We start from the raw sequence: 17064 nt of genomic DNA, 5'->3' as shown, positions 1-17064 counted from the left end.
GAAGAAGACATAGGTACTAAAATCATGGACCTGGGTTTTAAAGAACATTTTATGAACTTGACTCCAATGGCAAGAGAAGTGAAGGCAAAGATAAATGAATGGGACTACATCAGAATAAAAAGTTTTTGCTCAGCAAGAGAAACTGATATCAAAATAAACAGACAGCCAACTAAATGGGAAATGATATTTACAAACAACAGCTCAGATAAGGGCCTAATATCCAAAATTTACAAAGAACTCATAAAACTCAACAACAAACAAACAAACAATCCAATAAAAAAATGGGAAGAGGACATGAACAGACACTTCTCCCAGGAAGAGATACAAATGGCCAACAGATATATGAAAAGATGCTCAGCTTCATTAGTTATTAGAGAAATGCAAATCAAAACTACAATGAGATACCACCTCACCCCTGTTAGATTAGCTATTATCAACAAGACGGGTAATAGCAAATGTTGGAGAGGCTGTGGAGAAAAAGGAACCCTCATTCACTGTTGGTGGGACTGTAAAGTAGTACAACCATTATGGAGGAAAGTATGGTGGTTCCTCAAAAAACTGCAAATAGAACTACCTTATGACCCAGCAATCCCTCTACTGGGTATATACCCCAAAACCTCAGAAACATTGATACGTGAAGACACATGTAGCCCCATGTTCATTACAGCACTGTTCACAGTGGCCAAGACATGGAAACAACCAAAAAGCCCTTCAATAGAAGACTGGATAAAGAAGATGTGGCACATATACACTATGGAATACTACTCAGCCATAAGAAATGATGACATCAGATCATTTACAGCAAAATGGTGGGATCTTGATAACATTATGAGGAGTGAAATAAGTAAATCAGAAAAAAACAAGAACTACATGATTCCATACATTGGTGGAACATAAAAAATGAGACTAAGAGACATGGACAAGAGTGTGGTGGTTACCAGGGGTGGGGGGATGGAGGACATGGGAGGGAGGGAGGGAGAGAGTTAGGGGGAGGGGGAGGGGCACAGAGAACTAGATAGAGGGTGGCGGAGGACAATCTGACTTTGGGCGAGGGGTACGCAACATAATTTAATGACAAAATAACCTAGACATGTTTTCTTTGAATATATGTACCCTGATTTATTAATGTCATCCCATTACCATTAATAAAAATTTATTAAAAAAAAATTTTTATTTATTCACTTTAGAAAGGAGAGAGAGAGAGAGAGAGAGAGACAGAAAGAGAGAAAGGAGGAGAAGCAGGAATCATCAACTCCCATATATGCCTTGACCAGGCAAGCCCAGGGTTTCAAACCGGCGACCTCAGCATTTCCAGGTCGACACTTAATCCATTGCGCCACCACAGGTCAGGCTGTACATTTTTAAATCAAGTATACCCCAGTTTATGTTGATGGTATATAGATCATATTTTGAGGAACTTGACACCTAGAGATTAAAAAAATATATTCATCTCCAAATTAAGTCAAATCAGCTAAAAATGTATCCTAGTGCTTTGAACCTCTCATTTCCATTATTCTTACTATTTTTGACTTGCTCCTCCTAGAATTGTACCAACTGCCTACATTACTGGATATATTTACTTGTTGAGGACAGTTATTGTTTACTAAAAAGCACAAAATTTTCTGTCTTCAGAACTTGGAGAGAAATTTATCTCTGCTCTTGGTATCAGAAACTATTGGGCTTATCCTAAAAAATAAGTTTGTTTTTTAAATCTTATTTACAGAATGATTCATACATTGGGTTGTTTTCTCCTTACAGTATACATTGTGTGTAACAGCCTTACTCTTGGTTTTATATTATTTTCTAACCAAATTATTCCTTTGTTCCAATTTATGACCAACTTATTTAAAATTTTTTGTTATCCAGTATGAAGTTTTGCTAACTCCCAGAAATTCTATTTTGGAAGAAGGAAGATCTATAACAGCGGTTCTCAACCTGTGGGTCGCGACCCCGGCGGGGGTCAAACGACCAAAACACAGGGGTTGCCTAAAGCCATTGGAAATACATATTTTATTTAAAAATGTATCATAAATATGTATTTATTTATTTAAAAATGTATTGTATCATAAATATGTATTTTCCGATGGCTTTAGGCGACCCCTGTGTTTTGGTCGTTCGACCCTCACCGGGGTCACGACCCACAGGTTGAGAACCGCTGATCTATAAGTAGAGAACAAAAATAATAGAGGAAAATACTTAGAACTCATTTAGTTCATGTTGTGCTTTCATTATCAACCCTTCCTTTCTCCCTGAACTGCTCCCACCCCTTTCTGTCTTAATCTCACAGCAGAACAACGTCAATTCTTTTTTTTTTTTTTTTTTTTTTTATACAGAGACGGGTATAGATAGGGACAGACAGGAATGGAGAGAAATGAGAAGCATCAATCATTAGTTTTTTGTAGCGACACCTTAGTTGTTCATTGATTGCTTTCTCATATGTGCCTTGACTGTGGGCCTTCAGCAGGCTTAGAAACTCCTTACTCGAGCCAGCGACCTTGGGTCCAAGCTGTGAGCTTTTGCTCAAACCAGATGAGTCCGCACTTGGACTAGCGACCTCGGTGTCTCGAACCTGGGTCTTCTGCATCCCAGTCCGACGCTCTATCCACTGTGCCACCGCCCGATCAGGCACAACTTAAATTCTTACCTACTCTACTTAGTCTTTTTGCCTCTAGTTTGTCCTGAATTTATCATCCTTTGTAATTCCATCAGACCAATCTTCCTAAAAACTGACTCAATAAATTTAAGATTGAAATCATACCAAGCATCTTCTCTGACCATAATGGTATGAAAATAGAAAGCAATTTCAAGAAAAAAACCCAAAAAGCATACAAACACATGGATACTAAATAACATGTTACTAAAAAACGAATAGGTTAACAATGAGATCAAGAAAGAAATTAAAAGATACCTTGAAACAAATGAAAATAAGACCACAACAACCCAAAGTCTATGGGACATAGTGAAAGCAGTCCTAGGAGGGAAATTCATAGCAGACCTTCCTCAAGAAACAAGTTAAATCTCAAACTTTGGCTCATTGCCACTTCTCACAAAATTGATGAGTTCCCCCTGAGCACTCTCCTCATGATATTTTATATTGTATTATTAAAGCATGTACCCAAATCTTAAGTCTTTACAGAAAGCCAGTGTAGCCACTACTTTCTGCATTCATAATATGACCATCCTGAATTAAGTATGATGAGATTTCTTTACATAATCTAAACTTACACTTAAAGGAACTTGAAAAACAGCAACAACAACAACAACAACACCCAAAGTGAGTAGAAGGAAGGAAATAATAAAGAGTCAGAGCAGAAATACACAAATAGAGGCTAAAAAAAAAAATACAAAAGATCAGTGAAACCAAGAGTTGGTTCTTTGAAAAGATAAACAAGCTTGACAAACTGTTAACCAGATTTATCAAGAAAAAAGAGAGGACCCAAATAAATAAAATCAGAATTAAAGAAGGAAAGCCTCATCATCTAGTCGTTCACTCATTCCATGCTCTAGCTGAACAACTCCTTGCTCTTCTATCCTGCCTTGAACACCAATGCCCTTGTGCCCCCTCTCATGCTGTTCCCTCTACCTGAAATGTCCTCTTCTACACATCTTTCAAAATTCTCCTCACTCCTCACTTTAAAAGACCCATTATAGTACTACTAGCTTTTCCATGAACCCATTTCAGATTTTCTAACCTTAAATGATTTTCCTCTACTAGTGGATTTTTCTCATTACCTCCCTTAGCAATGGTAAGCTTCTAGCTACACCTTTTCCTTGCTGTCTGCATATATAGCACTTCCTTAAAGAGCAAATAGCAGGTTATCAATATATTTATTAAATTATTAGTTTATGTTTTTATACATTAAGCTTGTTTTAAATATATACCTATTACAGCTCAGTAATAAAAGATAAATAACTCAAAAATATGCAAAGTATCTGAACAGATATTTATCCAAAGAAGATATACAAATGGCCAGTAAGCACATGAAAAAATGGTCAAAATAATTGGTCATTAGGGAAATGCAAATAAAAACCACCACTAGATACCACTTAATACCCATTAGAATGGCTGCAATAAAAAGAAGATAATAACTAGAATTGACAAGAATGTAGAGAATTGAATTGGAGCCCTCATACACTTCTGGTGAGCATATAAAATGGTACAACTGCTTTGCTGATTAGTCTTGCAGTATCTCAAATGGTTAAACATAGGGTTACCATGTGATCTAGTAATTCTACTCTAAACTATAGACAGATCCAAGAGAACTGAAACACATATCCTCACAAAACTTGTATACAAATGTTCATAGCATCATTATGCATACTATCTCCAAAGTAAAAACAACCCAAGTACCCATCAACTGATATTTGGATAAGTTAAAGGTGGTATATCCATACAATGGAATATTATTCTTCAATAAAAAGAAACAAAGTACTGGTACTTGCTACAATGTGAATGATCCTAAAAACATACTAAATGAAAGAAGTCAGTCACAAAGACCATAGATTGTATGATTCCATTTATATGAGCTGTGCAGAATAAGCAAATTTGTAGATAGAAAATAGATTTGATTTGCCTAGAGCTTGAGGGGATAGAAAAATTGTGGGGTCATGGCTAAAAGATGGGGGCATTATTTTAGGGGTAATACATGTATTCTAAAATTGACTATGGTGATGGATGCATTTCTGAATATGATAAAAGCCATTGAATTGTATGGTATGTGAATTATAGCTCAATAAAACTGTTTTAAAAAGATATATCAGTAATGAGGATCCAAAAGAGAAATAAGTAATATAGCAAGTATCAATATATATAAACTATCTTGATAACAAAATGAAAGTAATTTCCTCTAATTAAACAATTGGACAGCACAACAAGTTTTCTTGGCAAAAGAAAATTGCTCAAACTCTCATGAATCTGCCTGTGGATTAAACAGATGATCTACTAGGATGGATGCCACTTTTTTTTTTTTTTTTTTTTTGCTAAGACATCATCCTTTTTTGGCACATAATTATTAAACTTTGGCTCATTGCCACTTCTCACAAAATTGATGAGTCCCTCCTGAGCACTCTCCTCATGATATTTTATATTGTATTATTAAAACATGTACCCAAATCTTAAGTCTTTGCAGAAAGCCAGTGTAGCCACTACTTTCTGCATTCATAATATGATCATCCTGAATTAAGTATGATGAGATTTCTTTACATAAAAAATAAGAAGAGGCAGCAAGATGGCGATGGAGTAGGTGGATGTACCAACTTCCACCTCCCAGAACCAAAGTGGATTACAACTTAATTTTAAGAACAATCATCTGGAAAAACCAACTTTGGACTAAACAAAAGGACTCTTTAACCAAGGATCACTGAAGAAGCCACACTGAGACTAGAAGGAAAAGTGGAAACACGGAGAGGGATGCCCAGCTCCCAGGAGCGAGAGGCAGCCCAGAGGGACTCGCATGGCAGGAAGTGAGTTTAGCAGAGAGGGGAGGGTCCTGGGCCCCAGGAACGAAGCCTCAGCCTGCAGCCCCAGAGCCTAGAAGAGACATATGGACAGTGTTTAGCTGTGAAACAAGCCAGGATACTGTTTGCAAGAAAGAGACAGATTTCTTAGACCCAGGATTCATCTTAATGGGTCCGTGTAGAAAACCTCTTCCACAACCACTCACCCGGGGCTCTGAGGGATGGGGAGAGAGAAGAATACCAGAGTAGCAGGAAGAGAGTGTAATCTAGGAGGCACAGAGAGAAACATTTTGAGGGACAGCCACTCTAACCCCTGGGCTGAGTCACTCCCCAAATCTAAAGTGAATATTTCCCCTGGAAACAGCAATACCAGCAAAGGGAAGCAGGACACCAGCCAAACAGAATCTCTCCTGCTGCAATCAGAGCAAAGAATCACTTAGAAGCAGGGAGCCATCAGGGATACAGTATTGAGTGCCAAGGTCTGAGCTGCATTGCCCACCCCACACTGCTGAGTGCTTGCTGGAGGGTGGACAGCAGTGGGACATGAGAACATGGTACCATCTGCAGGGGCAGAAGCCAGGGACTGGCTGTGGTTGTGGCCCAGATGTGAGCATAGTCCTGCCCGCAAGGGTGGGAGCCAGGCTGGCTGTGACTGAGACCCAGCACAAGCGCAGTCCTACCCACTGGGGGTGGAGGCCAAGGGTGGCTGCTGCGTCAGAAGGGGCACACGAAAGTGGTCTGACCTGTGGCTATGGGCCAAGCATGTGAGAGCGGTCCCACCAGCAGTCCCGCCTGCAAGGGCAAGGCGAAAGCCAATTCTCGGCTGAGACTTGTGGCTGGACACAGGAGTGCAGCCCTGCCCTTGGGGCCGAGGCTTGAGGCCCCGGCAGGCTAGCACAATCCTGCCTGTGGGAGTGGGATGAAGGTGGGAGGGCGGCCCAAGGCTTGCAGCCCAAACTCATGAACGCAGTCCCACTCGTGGGGGCAGGGTGAAGGTTGGGGCCGGCCAGGGCTTGCATCTCAGGCACACGAGCACAGTCCTGACATTGTGAGAAGTGCAGAGGCTGGGCCAGCCAAGGCTTGCAGCCTGGGCATGTGAATACAGTCCTGTCCTTGGAGATGAGGCCAAAACCGCAGTGGGCTGGCACGGGCAACGCCTGTGCCTGAATGTCCAAGGCGGTGGCAGAGGGGGTGGCAGGCCTGCAGAAAGACCATACCTAGGAAACACAGAGACAAAATGGGAAGGCAGAGAAATGCAACCCAAATGAATTAACAAGAGAAATCCCCAGAAAAATATTTGAATGAGATGGAAATAACTAAATTACTGGATACAGAGTTTAAAATAATAATTCTTAGGATGCTCAAAGATCTTAGAGTCAATGGATGGACATAATGAGCACCTAAATAAAGAGATAGCAAGTGTAAAAAAGGACATTGAAATAATAAAAAAAAAGTCAGTCAGAAATGACAAATACAATATCAGAAATGAAGACCACAATGGAAGGAATTAAAAGCAGGATGGGTGAAGCTAAGGATTGAATCAGCAAGTTAGAGGACAAGATAAACAAAAGTATGAAAGCAGAGAAGCAAAAAGAAAAGAGGATCAAAAATTCTGAGAGAACTCTAAGAAAGCTTTGTGACAACATGAAGAGAAATAACATCTGCATCGTAGGGGTTCCTGAAAGAGAAGAGAAAGATCAAGGGATAGAGAATCTGATTGAAGAAATTATAGCTGAAAACTTTCCTAAATTGATGAATGAAAAAGTCACACAAGTTCAAGAAGCACAGAGAGTTTCATTAAGGATGAACCCAAAAAGGCCAACACCAAGACACATCATAATTAAAATTCAAAAATTAAGAGATAAAGAAAGAATACTAAAAGCTGTAAGAAAAAAGCAGTCTATTACCTACAAAGGAACCCCCATAAGGATGACATCTTACTTCTCAACAGAAACATTAGAGGCCAGAAGAAATGGCAAGATATATTCAAAGTAATACAAAACAAGAGCCTATATCCAAGGCTTCTTTATCCAACAAGGCTATCATTTAAAATTGAAGGAGAAATAAAAAGCTTCCCAGACAACAACAAAAAAACCCTCAAGGAATTCATTACAACCAAACCAATGATGCAAGAAATGTTAAGGGGCCTGCTGTAAACAGAACAAAGGGGGAAAAAAATCTAGTAAAAGAGGAATGTAGATTTAAAGAATAAAATGGCAATAAACAATTACATATCAATAATAACCTTAAATGTAAATGGATTAAATGCTCCAGTCAAAAGACATAGAGTAGCTGCATGGATAAGAAAACAGGACCTGTACATATGCTGTCTACAAAAGATGCACCCCAAAACAAAAGATACTGAAAGTAAAGGGATGGAAAAAAATACTTCATGCAAATGGAATAAAAAAGAAGCTGGGGTAGCAATACTTATATCAGACAAAATAGACTTTAAAACAAAGGCTATAGTAGGGGATTAAGAAAATCACTACATAATGATAAAGGGAGCAATCCAATAGGAGGATATAACCATTATAAATATCTATGCACCTAATATAAGAGCACCTAAATATATAAAGCAGACTTTGATGGACATAAAGGGCAAGATCAACGCAATACTATAATAGTAGGGGATTTCAATACCCCACTAACATCACTGGATAGATCCTCAAGAAAGAAAATCAACAAAGAAACAGCAGAATTAAGGGACACTACTGGATTGAATAGATATCTTCAGAACCTTTCACCCTAAAGCAGCAGAATATACATTCTTTTCAAGTGCTCATGGTACATTCTCTAGGATAGACCACATGCTAGGACACAAAACAAGTTTCAACAAATTTAAGAAGATTGAAATCATATCAAGCATCTTCTCTGATTACAATGGCATGAAACTAGAAATCAACTACAATAGAAAAACTGAAAAACACTCAAATACTTGGAAATTAAATAGCATGTTATTAAATAACAAATGGGTTAACAATGAGATCAAGAAAAAAATAAAAATTTTCCTTGAAACAAATGAAAATGAACATACAACAACTCAGTTTATGGGACACAGCAAAAGAAGTCCTGTGAGGGAAGTTCATAGCACCACAGGCATACCTTAAGAAGCTAGAAAAAGCTCACAGAAATATTTAACCCTGCATCTAAAAGAACTAGAAAGAGAACAGCAAGTAAAACCCAGAGGAAGTAGAAGGAAGGAAATAATAAAGATCAGAGCAGAAATAAATGACATGAAGACTAAAAAAAAATACAGAGAATCAATGAAACCAAGAGCTGGTTCTTTGAAAAGGTAAATAAGATAGATGAACCTTTAACCAGACCCACCAAGAAAAAAAGAGAGACGACTCAAATAAATAAAATTAGAAATGAGAGAGGAGAAATCACAACTGAACAGCAGAAATACAAAGGATTGTAGAAAAATACTATGAAGAACTGTATGCCATAAACTTAGACAACCTAGGCGAAGTGGACAAATTCTGAGAAACATAATCTTTCAAAAATCAATATAGATGAATCAGAAAACCTAAACAGACTGATTTCATCAAATGAGATTGAAACAGTTATCAAAAAACTCCCAACAAACAAAAGTCCTGGGCCAGATGGCTTCATAGGTGAATTTTACCAAATATTCAAAGAAGAACTAACTCCTATGTTTCTCAAGCTATTTAAAAAAATTCAAAGGAGGGAAGACTTGCAAACTCCTTTTATGAGGCAAGCATAATACTGATTCCAAAACCAGGCAAAGACACTACAAAGAAAAAAATCTATAGACCAATATCCCTGATGAACTTAATTTATTTATTCATTTTAGAGAGGAGAGGGAGAGAGAGAGAGGAGAGACAGAGAGAGAGAAGGGGGGGAGGAGCTGGAAGCATCAACTCCCATATGTGCCTTGACCAGGCAAGCCCAGGGTTTCGAACCGGTGACCTCAGCATTTCCAGGTTGACGCTTTATCCACTGCGCCACCACAGGTCAGACCCCTGATGAACTTAGATGCTAGAATGCTCAACAAAATATTAGCAAACGGAATCCAGCAATACAAGAAAAAAATCATACATCATGATCAGATGGGATTTATTCTAGGGAGACAAGGCTGGTACAATATCTGCAAATCAATCAATGTGATTCAACACATAAACAAACAAAAAAAAGGATAAAAATCACATGATAATATCAATAGATTCAGAAAAAGCATGTGATAATATCCAGCACCCATTTATGATAAAAACTCTCAGCAAAGTGGGGATATAGGGATCATAACTCAACATGATAAAGGCCATCTATGACAAACCCACAGCCAACATCATATTCAATGGGCAAAAATTAAAAGCAATCCCCTTAAGATCAGGAACAAGACAGGGGTGCCCCCTTTCACCACTCTTATTCAACATAGTCCTGGAAGTCCTAGCCACAGCAATCAGACAAGAAGAAGAGATAAAAGGCATCCAAATTGAAAAAGAAGAGGTAAAATTATCATTATTTGCTAATAATATTATACTGTAAATAGAAAACCCTAAAGTCTCAGTAAAAAAACTACTGGACCTGATAAATGAATTTAGCAAGGTGGCAGGATATAAAATCAATATTCAGAAATCAGTGGCATTTTTATACACCAACAACGAACTGTTTGAAAGAGAAATTAAGAAAACAACCCCCTTCACTATTGCAACAACAAAAAAAATAAAGTACTTAGGAGTAAATTTAACCAAAGAGGTTAAAGACTTGTACTCAGAAAATGATAAAACATTGATAAAGGAAATCAAGAAGATACAAACTAGTGGAAGCATATACCATGTTCATGGTTAGGAAGAATAAACATAATTAAAATGTCTATATTACCCAAAGCATTTTATAAATTCAGTGCAGTTCCTATTAAAATACCAATGACATACTTCAAAGATATAGAACAAATATTCCAAAAATTTATATGAAACCAAGAAAAAACACAAATAGCCTCAGCAATCCTGAAAAAGAAGAATAAAGTGGATGGTATCACACTTCCTGATATCAAGTTATACTACAAGGCCATCGTACTCAATACAGCTTGGTATTGGCATAAGAACAGGCATACAGATCAATGGAACAGAACAGAGAACCCAGAAATAAACCCACACCTATATGGACAATTGATATTTTACAGAGGAGGTAAGAGCATACAATGGCATAAAGACAGTCTCTTTAACAAATGGTGTTGGGAAAATTGGACAGGTACTTGCAAAAAAATGAAACTGGATCACCAACTAATACCATTCTCAAAATAAACTCAAAATGGATAAAAGAGTTAAATATATGTTGTGAAACCATAAACATCTTGGAAGAAAGCATAGGCAGTAAACTCTGTGTTATCTCTCGTAGCAATATTTTTGCTGATTTATCTCCATGGGCAAGTGAAATAAAGGACAGGATGAACAATTGGGACTATTTGAAACTAAAAAGCTTTTGCACCGCAAAAGACATCATTAAAATAAAAAGACAACTCACCCAATGGGAGAACATATTCGCCAATAGCCGCCAAGGGGTTAATAACCAAAATCTATAAAGAACTTGTAAAACTTAACATCTCGAAGATAAATAATCTATTCAAAAAATGGCAAAAGAAATGAATAGACAGTTCTCCAAAGAGGACATACAGATGGCCAATAGACGTATGAAAAAATGTTCAACATCACTAATCATTAGAGAAATGCAAATTAAAACCACAATGAGGTATCACCTCACACCAGTCAGAATGGCACTTATTAACAAAACAACACAGAATAAGTGCTGCGAGGATGTAGAGAAAAGGGAATCCTCCTGCACTGCTGCTGGGAATGCAGACTGGTGCAGCCACTGTGGAAAACAGTATGGAGAATCCTCAAAAAATTAAAAATGGAACTGCCCTTTGACCCAGCTATCCCAATTTTAGGAATATATTCTATGAATACCAAATCACTGATTCAAAAGAAGAAATGCACCCCCATAGCCAATATCTGGAAAGAGCCCAAGTGTCCGCCAGTGGATGAGTGGATTAAAAAGCATTGATACATATATACCATGGAATACTATGCAGCCGTGAGCAAGGGGTCACTGGCTTGGCTTGAGCCCCATCTCTCTCGCCCCCCACCTACCCTATCAAGGCATATATGAGAAGCAATCAATGAACAACTCAAGTGAAGCAACTATAAGTTGATGCTTCTCTTCTCTCTCCCCCTCTCTCTCCCTTCCTGTCTCTCTCTCAAAAAAAAAAATTAAAAAATATATTGTAAATCTATATTTTCAGTATTATTATAACCCAGATTAGTGCAAACGACTAGGCAGTTATTTTCTCCTTCTGTTATAATCATTAGAGTAAAAGCTAAACTATTTAAATTCTTGCCACTAGAAATACTTTGTTATTAATTAGGATATTTTCAGATACAAAAAATAAATAATATGTTATCTTGTACAAATTTATTTTTAAGACAAGCATTTTAAAGGCCACATGTTAATAAACCCATGAAGTGAATAATGTTAATTCAAAATTTTTTTTATATATTTAAATGCACCTTTCTGGAAATTCATCTTGTGTATGTATGTGTGTGTATATGTATTTCAGTGTAGGGTATAAAATGGGTAATTGTACCCCTCTAATGGTTAATTAGTTTTAGATAATCTACTTTACTGGAAGAGTCAAAAATATAAAAGAGCTTTTGAATTTTGTTTTTTAACTAGCTTTATCTTAGTCCGTAACTAGAAAAAAATAAAACCAAAGGACTGCTTGGCTGGGAACCTCCTGGTAATTATCTTTGATGTCAGTCTTTTGATAATGCACATCATTTTAGATAGAGGAAAAGCCAGCCCTTCAGAATTTGCTTCCATTGAACAGGGTTTGCTAAACTTAAAATTCTAACTTTATGTGGCAGCACCTGGAGAGCTGCGCCTTGCTTGTGTGAAGGCAATGCTAAGCAGTGGGGAAACATACGCTGTCCACTGGAAGAGATGAAAGCAAGAAAAGAAACAACAGAAAACCTGTGGAGATAGGACATATTTAAATTTTGAATTGGAAAAGAGTTTAGAGATAATCTTGTTCAACATTTTAATTAAAAAAAATTTTTTTTCCCTTCTTTTCCAAGTGAGAGGAGGGGAGATAGAGAGACAGACTCCCTCATGCGCCCCAACCAGGATCCACCCAGCAACCTCTGTCTGGGGGCTGATGTTCTAATCAACAGAGTGATCCTCAATGCCTGGGGCTGATGTGCTGAATCAATTGAACCAAATGAACCAATCATGTGATGGCTGTGGGAGGAGAAGAGGGAGAGAGGAAGGGAAGGGGTGGAGAAGCAGATGGTCACTTCTCCTGTGTGGCCTGACCAGAAATCGAATCCAGGACATCCACATGCTGGGCTGACACTCTACCACTGATACAGCTGGCCAGGGCCAACATTTTAATTTTGATCATTAAAAAAAAGTAGATCCCAAAGAGGTTAAATGAAATATTCAATTTCAGTTAGAAAGTTAATGCTGTAACTAGAATTGGAACCCAACACCTTGAGGTGTTTTTACTTCTATACTAATTGAGTGTATATGATGTTCTAGGTACTGTGGTAGGCTTTGGGCTTACAATTGTCAAAACATAATATGATTCTCACCCTCATGGATCTTATAGTTTGGTAATGGAGACTAATGTTAATCTCTTTTCTTGTGCATGCACCCAATTATGAATGCTGGAGGGTAGAGACAGCGTGCTTTAAAAACACATCATAGGGCTTGACTTGTGGTGGCACATTTGGTAAAGAGTTGACTTGGAATGCTGTGGTCGCAGGTTTGAAACCCTGGGCTTGCCCTGTCAAGGCACATAGGAGAAGCAACTGCTATGAGCTGATGATTCCCAGTCTTCTGCCCTCACACCTCTCACACTCTAAAATAAAAGAACACATCACAGAGAGACATGCTAGTGCAGGCAATCAGGATGGATTCACACTCATATATCAATCCACACTCTATTTTTTATCTTTCAAGTCTACCTTCCTGTTTTGACTTTCAGGCCTGATTGCATCTATATATATTCACATTCTCTCTGCTTGAAATGAATTCTCTTCACTTCTTTACATGACAAACATACGCTAGTCTTTCTGACCCACTTAATATTACAGTCATCCCTTGCCATAATGTGGTTCACTTTTTGTGGTCTCACTGTGATGCAGATTTTAAGATTGTATATACCTAATATTGTATCGTGGATTTTTTGCTATATCACGGGATTTTACGGTATATAGGTATTTTAATATGTTTATTATTTTAATTATTTTTGCAGTAAAATAAGCATGTTCTAACCTAAAAAATTGAAAACAATATAAAAATATTAATTAAATTACAGCAGAGCGAGTGACCCCTTGCTCAAGTCAGTGACCTTTGGGCTCAAGCCAGTGATTGCATGGGGTGATGTCTATGATCCCACGCTCAAGCTGGTGACCCGACACTCAAGCTGGCAAGCCTATGCTCAAGCCAGTGACCTCAGGGCTTCAAACCTGGGTCCTCCACGTCCCAGTCCAGTGCTCTATCCACTGCACCACTGCCTGGTCAGGCTCATTGATAATGGTGATCAACCTTTTCCTTGAAACCTCAAAAATCCATAAAGCCAGAAGCAACTTGATTTATGTCAGGGATACCTTCCCTGTTGCCCTTTTTTCTTGCTCTTCCTTTTACCCTGAAATTTTGTAGTTCTTGACAAAAAAAGAAAAAAAATCAATCAATCCTCTCCCTAGTCCTTGTTTTCCTCTTTGGAAGAGTTAGTTACAAGTCATCCAAGGATCACTTAGTTTCAGTTGTGAGTGGAAAGCTCCTGTCTGAGGTTTGTCGGTTCCCGTGCCTCTCCTTCTGTAGCTGGCCACGCTCTGGAAGAAAGAAACCTTCTGCAGTTGACGGTGTTGTGAACTTCCCTTCCAAATGTATACTTCCTTGACGTGTCTAGGCAGGGGCATGTTCTGATGATAAGGAAGTTCTGTCAGTGCATACTGGTCTGCACTTTCCTGAAGTGGTACAGATAGAGACACAAAGGAAGAGTGGTTCAGAACAAAGATAGTCTTTAAAAATAAGAAATATCAAGAATTACAGAAGTCTGGAGGGGAAGTTCATGGGAAAAGCAACATGCCGGTATAGAAAAAAGTGAAAGTTGCTAGAAAAAAAAGACATAAATGAATTTTCATTGTATATCCGTACATATTGACTATGCTTATTTAAGGAGAACACCTTCAATCATCTTGTTTGTTCTTCTTCAACGCAGTTCAATGCATTAATGAATGTGTGTTGAGTGCCTACTCTGTAAATCTAGCAGGGCTATGAATATGAGTAAGATCATGACTCCTTCCAGAAAATCAAATCTAGTAGTGAGTGTAGGTATGTTTATAATATAATGCCAGGTGTAAACAGTGTCCACCAAACAAGAGGCATGAACAAAATATACTAGGACCCCAAAAGAGAGCGTAATAATTGTGACAGAGAGGAATCAGTGATGTTCTCATGGAGGCTTTAGCACTTAATTAGGCTTTAAAAACTGGGCTTCCGCAGTCAGAGATGGTAGGGAAGAAGAATGGGTGGCACGGAGAGTGGGGGACATGACAAATGTAGGAAGGGAGAATATGCCAGGCTGAGAGAACGGCTTGACCCAAACCAGAGTTGCAGTATATTTTTAAATGGTTGAGTTGACCCTAAAATGTATGGTGTGGAGCTGGAGAGATTTGGTAAAGGATAAAAATAGAAAGATATTTGAGGCCAAATTGTAACAGGGCTTTAGTTCCATGGTATGTTAAGGTGACTGGATTGGATTCAGGTAGGCTGGAGGTTTGAAAAGTTTAAAAACTTCAAAGTGCTTAATCATCCTCCAAACCTATAGACTCTCTGGACGTCAATTTAAATTTATTTCCATTTTATTCTTCTTAGATTTGATGAAATAGATTGAATAGTTTGGATAATGTTTGTCTCTTTTGTTTCTTTATTCCTGGCACATAGCACACAACTTAGCTCATATGGACACTCAATAATTTGTGTTTTTCTCTTCCCTTCAGGCTTTGTTTATATACAGATTAAAAACTTCTTTCACAACATGTCAACTTGAATCCATACAAGTGACCAATCTGGGCTGTTTGGGCCAAACAAACCTTTCCTAGTAGCCTGTGTTCTAACCTATCTGCATAATTTGTCTTGCTCTTGTGGACATAGCCAACTCAAGTTCTTTTTGGATTTTCCTTTGGATTGCCAATATTCTATTTGGTAAGAAGACAGCTAACCTAGATAATAAGAGACAAAAATCTTGTATTTCCATCACCAGCAGTCCTGCAGTTCCTCTTAGTTTTCTGATAACTGCTTTAATCCTGCACTTCAAATTGCTGACCTTAGTTTCTACATTTCAGGGTCTGGTGCACAATTCCTTGGAATTCAGTAGACATGTTAACTTTGAATCTTCAAAGAAGAAAAGCTTTCACTTGTGCGCAGTCACATATGCCTGAATGCCTTGCCTCTTTACATACAGAACAGGCTTTGTTGTCTTTGCAGAAAATTAAATAACATCCTTTTTATGCCAGTGCCAAACATCAAAAGGGCCAACTACCTACTGAATAGTGTTAAAGAAACAGCTTTAAAAAATTAAGAGAGGAATGAAAGCCAACTTTTCTACAAAGCAAATGCTTGTAAGAAACCTCTAGTAGTCATGGAGTAAAAGCCCATTTTCATAGTTTTACTCTGTAGTTTTAGATACATTGGGCTGGGTTTTCTCATTACTTGTCTTATTCCCAGGGGTAAAGTGGGTACTTTTGCCCTTTGGAATGGAATTTACTGAGGCCTCTCTAATAAAATGTGCAGTAAAAATATCTCATAATGCTGATCTCAAGGGAAGGAGATGACACTCCTATGGGAAGAATGGTATGACCCATGTATGACTGAGTCTATGGAATGCTTTCCATGGGGGAGGATTGTACCACAGAAGCCTGTTGGATTAGTCTAGTTTATGTCACCCATTAAAACCTCCATCGTCCATGAAACCATCTCTGTTTTCCATTGGCTCTGGGCTGAGTTGGAGCTGACTTGGACCTTACTCCTACATGGCTTTCCTTTCTGTCTTTCTCTCTTGAAAATGTGCCAAGTTTTTTGTCATCAACACCTGTCTGTGCCTGTCAAAGACAACTCTCTTTCTCTTTCTCCTTCCTCTTCCATCCTTCCTGCTCTCTTCCTCTCCCTCCCTCCCTTTCTCTCTCCTTCTTTTCCTTCTTTCTCTTATTCTTTCTTTCTCTATTTCTTTATCTCTTTTCTCTCTTCTCTCTCTCTCTCTCTCTCTCTCCAGCTTATCTGGAGACATCTGGTGTTTTCTTTACATGAGACAGAGATGTTTCCAGTAACAACAAACAGCCTAAAGTCTTAAAACCAGACTAATTTGGTGAAGGCAGGACAGAGATAAGAATCAGAATGTAGGGCAGTGGTTCTCAAACTTTTTGAAGTCAGGGCACATTTAAAATCCTACAAATAACTGTAGGCACACTATGTACAAATTTCTGAGAAATATGTTATAATAATTAAGTCAAATATTAAAGAAAAAAAAAGTCCAAGTGTGCTTTTATGGTAATTAAATGAAATAAATACAAAATTAAATTT

This window comes from Saccopteryx bilineata, chromosome 5 (genome assembly GCF_036850765.1).
Source record: "Saccopteryx bilineata isolate mSacBil1 chromosome 5, mSacBil1_pri_phased_curated, whole genome shotgun sequence".
Taxonomy (NCBI): Eukaryota; Metazoa; Chordata; class Mammalia; order Chiroptera; family Emballonuridae; genus Saccopteryx; species Saccopteryx bilineata.
Note: the sequence above shows the minus strand (reverse complement) of the source record.